The sequence below is a fragment of the Cynocephalus volans genome, chromosome X (genome assembly GCF_027409185.1).
Source record: "Cynocephalus volans isolate mCynVol1 chromosome X, mCynVol1.pri, whole genome shotgun sequence".
NCBI lineage: Eukaryota > Metazoa > Chordata > Mammalia > Dermoptera > Cynocephalidae > Cynocephalus > Cynocephalus volans.
Window position 1 is genome coordinate 29,706,816 of NC_084478.1, and position 5,647 is coordinate 29,712,462.

General features: G+C 38.5%; 1 non-coding gene across 1 annotated transcript; it reads left to right on the forward strand.

The window, feature by feature from the left end:
• Positions 1-610: 610 nt before the first annotated feature.
• Positions 611-717, forward strand: LOC134368763 (U6 spliceosomal RNA). Its single transcript, XR_010022473.1, has one exon. It is a non-coding gene; the product is annotated as a U6 spliceosomal RNA (small nuclear RNA).
• Positions 718-5,647: the final 4,930 nt, after the last annotated feature.

Sequence of the window (5,647 nt, forward strand, 5' to 3'; positions counted from 1 at the left end):
TTATCCAGTCATCCCTTGATGGACTTTTAGGTTGGTTCCATATTAGGCATTATGCCAGTGAGTTTAAATATATTAACATAAATCTTAATCTTCATAGCACTGTCGTAGCATTATCTTCATAAGAAAAAATTTAAAGAGTATTTAAGAAACCAGCTTAAAATTAAACAGTAGTATTAATTTCTCCATTTATTTGAAAAGTGAATGTGCCAGCCCTCAAGCTAAGCAGTGTTTGCTCTGAAGCCAATGGTCTTTTCACTATGCCATAGCTACTGCTTTTCTTCAGACATTCTCTACATATGAATAAATAAAGTGCAATTCCCAGTGTGAAATGACTCATCTTAGATATTGGATTGGTTTGTGACTTTTCATGTTATTTTTAAATAAGAGAAAGTTTATCTCTTCATTAAGCTAGTATATATAATGTGACTGTGAAATAACAATTTATTCTTTACTTAATATAAACATTATTAAGCTAAAGCCAAAACCAGTCTGTAGTTGATCAATACATTCCCTTATTCCCTTAATTTGAGTTTAAATATTAAACTCTTACATTTTTGAGAATCATTTCAATCCAAGTTACCTTCTTATATTAAAAAAAGTCTAGAAATTAGTGCTGGCTTCAGCAGCACACATAGTAAAATTGGAATGATACAGAGAAGATTAGCATGGCCCCTGTGCAAGGATGACATGCAAATTTGTGAAGGGTTCCATATTTTGCTTTCCTTTCCTAATGTTCATTGGTGAGGAAACTAAGGGCCCGATAAGTGAAGTGACTTACCCAGTTGAGGGCCCTTTTGGCTTCAAATCCCATCCTTAACTCCACCTCTAAAAAAAAGTCTATAAATTAATATAATGCATATTAAAGTAGAAAAACTCCTCATACATTGAAGTTTTCATGTTTATCTAAGGGAATCCTGTACTTTTATTGCCATTTAGCCATATCCTATATATTTAAAGTGGATGATTATGTCCCAAGAGCAATTTCCATTTATGTTGCTAATGGTTCATATAAATAAATCTCTTCTCCACTTCTATACTCCAAAACAACCCTTTGAGATTAAGTCTTTCATGATTTATATTAGCTCCTACATGAAAGTACTGAGAAATGTTGGCAAAAAATAATCCAGTTAGTTTTGAGCTAAGTATAGAGATGAAAGTAAAGAATGTCTACTTTCTGAAAGCTAGCTAGGTGTTGAATTTTTTTTTCTAAACATTTCCCCAAGATGTTTAAAAACAATTTTGGAATTCAAATGAAAAAATTCTCTATACAAATATGCTTAGTGCAGGAATTTTGGACTTTTAAATGAAAGCCCTTCTCGATTACAAAACATTTCATGGAGTATTTTCCCTTATGCTTTTCTTAGGCCTACTAAACGTCAGTGCTATACTGAAAAGAAGCATTAAGGATAAAATCCAAGATTTACATTTAAGCTATTGCTGAAGTTATCTTTTTGGTCACCTACATACTTTTGCAAACTCACAATTTTTATTATGTCTAACAAATGATAATATGCATGCACTCTATTATTTGGGGAAAATTTATCTGTTTCATACTTGAATATAACAGTACACGTGTATGGCAGTTTCCAGAGTTCCTTTGATGACTATATTTTCAGTATGCAGGCATTAAAGTTGGCCTTATTTTATTCATTCTCAAAATGTCTGTGCTGGATTTGTCATTTCTAACTCTGTTGAGATAGGGGCCTGGAGGTGATAGAGCTTTAGGAATCAGGCATGTCTATTTTCTCGCTTATTTAAAAAAAATTACTTAGAAATGCCTATAGAATTTTGTTGAAACCTACATCTGCAAGCAAAAGTCAATAATTTATGTTGTGAAATGAAGGAATGCAAGGAAGGCCAGAGCTTCTTCAGGAAACTGGTAGGTCATGGTCAGCCTCCAAGAATACCATTTTCCTTAGATTCCCTAGGTCCTAGAAAGGAAGCAAGATGGGAATTTGGGAGCCTGAGGTCAATTCTCCAGACATTGGGATTATCATCTCCCTCACTGAAGGGAGAGAAGCTGAGGCTGCCTTCTGCTTGTTGAGACAGCTCTTTCAGAAAGCTGTGAAGTTACCTGAGGGAGGGAAGAATTGAAGGACAAATGTTTGACCCTGTGGACCAAGCTGATGTTTGGAGAAAGGGGGCCATTAACTAAGTATACAAAGTGGGGCTACATGAACATCATTCTATGTGATATCCTGAGGCCCTTGGCTTAAATGCCAGAGAGAGAGACAGAGAGAGAGAGACAGACAGAGAGAGAGAGAGAGAGAGAGAGAGAGAGAGAGAGAGAAGAGAGAAACTATAAATCCAGAAGAGGTGGAGTTACCTAGAGCCTCGGCCTGCCAAAGTTGGCCAGATCATCCCTGCCTTCAGAGGAGGTATCCTTCTATTTGAGGCCTAAACAGCTATGAGCACAGGTGGAAACTGACAATAGGTGGTCAGCAACAGAAACTGTCACACCAAGGAGGAGCAAATGCCTAGCCAGGACTCGCCCTGCTTCCTTCTCTGAATTGACTGGAGCCATGGAGATTCCCATTCTTATATGCAACTGCCCAGTTGCTCGGAATTCTGAAATTCAACATTTCTGGAAAGAAGCTTGTCACCCACATTGACTTTTCCTTCTGTATTCTCCAGCTCAGTTGCTGGCTGGTCCAACCATTTACTCAGTCAACCTGTCCATCAATCCTCACATCCAATCAGTAGATCTTTCCATCCCGCATACCCCATGTCTGCTACCATTTCCTTGGTTCAGACCTTTATTTTTCTCCACATAGCTATCACATTGTTGGATATAAAATACAAATCTTGCTATATCACTCTACTGCTAAAATCAGTCAATGGCCTCCCCATTGCTGCCTATGGGGTAAAAAGCAGGTTTCTTTGCATGCCAAAGCGGTGTGCTGGTAAACCAGCTCTATTTAAAAAGCCTTGGTTTGTAGTGTTTGCAAATTTCTGTGGTGTAAATACTCCCACCATGGCCGGTTCCAAGCGACCACAGGTTAACAACCAGCTCACATGATTTCTGTATAATTAATAATTGGCTGATACTGGTTCTAGTATAGCAAACGCATCTGCTTTTGAAGATGTGGTGCCTGCCTACCTCTCTTATCACTCACAAGCCAATCCTTTCCTCAAAGTTTATGCTCTGCATGTGCTTTTAGCTCCCTACATATTCCAGGCTATTTGTTGCCAGCATGCTTTTGTTCATGCTGTAGGAAATGTCTGTCCACGGCACCCCCTTTTCACTACCACCTTGGAGTGAAACTCTTATCTCCTTTATCTTGTTGAATTCTTCCAGCCCCTCAGGACCTGGCCTAGGTGAACCCTCAAGGAAGACTTCTCTCCTTTACACTCTCTGTCCTCATTTGGGTAGCCCAGGGCCTGGCCCTGAGATGCGGATACATGTACAAATGGTTTCTCTTCTCAGGAGAAACCAATAGAAGAGTGGGTAAGAAGGACTGGCAAGGGAAGGAGGTCAAGCAAGCATGTGCTGTTACCATGGAGAGTGCCTTTGGCTTCATCCCATAGGGAAGATTTGGAGACAGTGTGCATTACATGTTAGGAGTTGTCTTGATCAGGGACAAAGGGGCTGGTGCATTTATATCCCCATACCAGTTAGTCATAAGTTTCTTCCTTCTTCTCCTCTCTCTAAATGAATAGTTCGATGCAATAAGTTAAACTACACAGTCCATGAGGAAAACCAAATTTTAATTACAATTGATAAAAAACCATTCATGCTCTGCTCTCAAATATTGGAATGTTTGTTTCTGGCCAATTCTGTTCTCATGGAATTTGAACCAACTGAGGGTAATGGGTAGGTAATGGCCTCTGAGTGGCATAAGATCTAAGAAGAAGAAAAGGAGGCATGATAATTATCTGGGAAAAATTATAAATATTCTAAGCAAGAAAGGGTAAAAAGTATGAAAGAGAAATCTGAGATTAGGCCTAAGATTAAATTATAGTGCATTAAAGAATTTTGTTTAAATAACAACCCTGCATTTAGTAAAAATCCATCTCCCTTGTCTCCAGTCTGTTAGCAGCATTGTCAATTTCTCAAGAATTCAGGGTTGAACATTTGAGGTCATTCACCTCTTTTAGTCCCTATAATCTAGGTACAGAGATCCTCATTCTTGTACCTTCAGAATGTCACGTACACAAATCTGGCCTTGAGATAGATGAAGCAGGTGTCTGTTGACATGAATTTGAGGGATTTCAGGGGGCATCATTGTTTTGGGTTTGGAAGATGATTTGATCTTTAAAGTGTGCACAGTCAAATTCAACCTCCTTGATAGAGCACGACAAATCAATTGGTTGCCACGTATAGGCTTAAAGGAATTGGTTGACAGATATTAAATCAGTGGTTTGGATGTGGGTTGGAGGAGGTAGCAAGAAGAAGGGAAGAAAGGCAGGATACTGGCAGCAAAATATCTATTTCACTGTTTTGATGAGGTGGTTGTTTTCTCTTTAATCATTATACAATGTAAACTTTTTTTGTGGCCCTTTACCAATTTTTCCTTAGGCCCCCTTCTGCTCCCCCTTTCCCACCTCTGGTAACCTCAGTTCTGTTCTCTCCTTTTGAATGTTCAAGGAATTTTTTTGATGGTTGTATCTTTCTTTATCTTTTGCTTATATATTTATTTTTCAGCTTCCACTTATGAGTGAAGATGTGGCATTTCTTTCTCTATGCCTGGCTTATTTCACTTAATGTAATTTTCTCTAAGTTCATCTCTGTTCCTGCAAATGGCAGAATTTCATTCCTTTTTATGACAGAGTAGTCTATTGTGTATATATACCACTTTTTTCTTATCCAATCATCTGTCCATGGACATCTAGGTTGGTTCCAACTCTTGGCTATTGTAAATAGAGCTGTGAAAAACATGGGAGTGCACATATCCCTTCGACATGATAATTTCCCTTCCTTTGGGTATATACCCAGTAGTGGGATTGCTGGATCGTATGGCAGTTCTATCTATAGTTGTTTGAGGAATGTCCATACTGTTTTCCATAATGGATGTACTAATTTATGGTCCCACCAACCAACTCTGTGGGAGGGTTCTCCTTTACTTGCATCTTTTTTTTTTTTTAATTTTATTTTGTTGATATACATTGTGGCTGATTATTGCTCCCCATCACCAAAACCTCCCTCCCTTCTCCCTCCCCCCCTCCCCCCCAACAATGTCCTTTCTGTTTGCTTGTCGTATCAACTTCAAGTAATTGTGGTTGTTATATCTTCTCCCCCCCCGTTTTTTTTTTTTTTGTGTGTGTGTGTGTGTGTGAATTTATATATTAATTTTTAGCTCCCTCCAATAAGTGAGAACATGTGGTATTTCTCTTTCTGTGCCTGACTTGTTTCACTTAATATAATTCTCTCAAGGTCCATCCATGTTGTTGCAAATGGCAGTATTTCATTCGTTTTTATAGCTGAGTAGCATTCCATTGTGTAGATGTACCACATTTTCCATATCCACTCATCTGATGATGGACATTTGGGCTGGTTCCAACTCTTGGCTATTGTAAAGAGTGCTGCGATGAACATTGGGGAACAGGTATACCTGTTTCATACTTGAATATAACAGTACACGTGTATGGCATTTGTTATCCTCTGTCTTCTCGATAATGACCAGTCTAACTGAAGTGAGATGATATC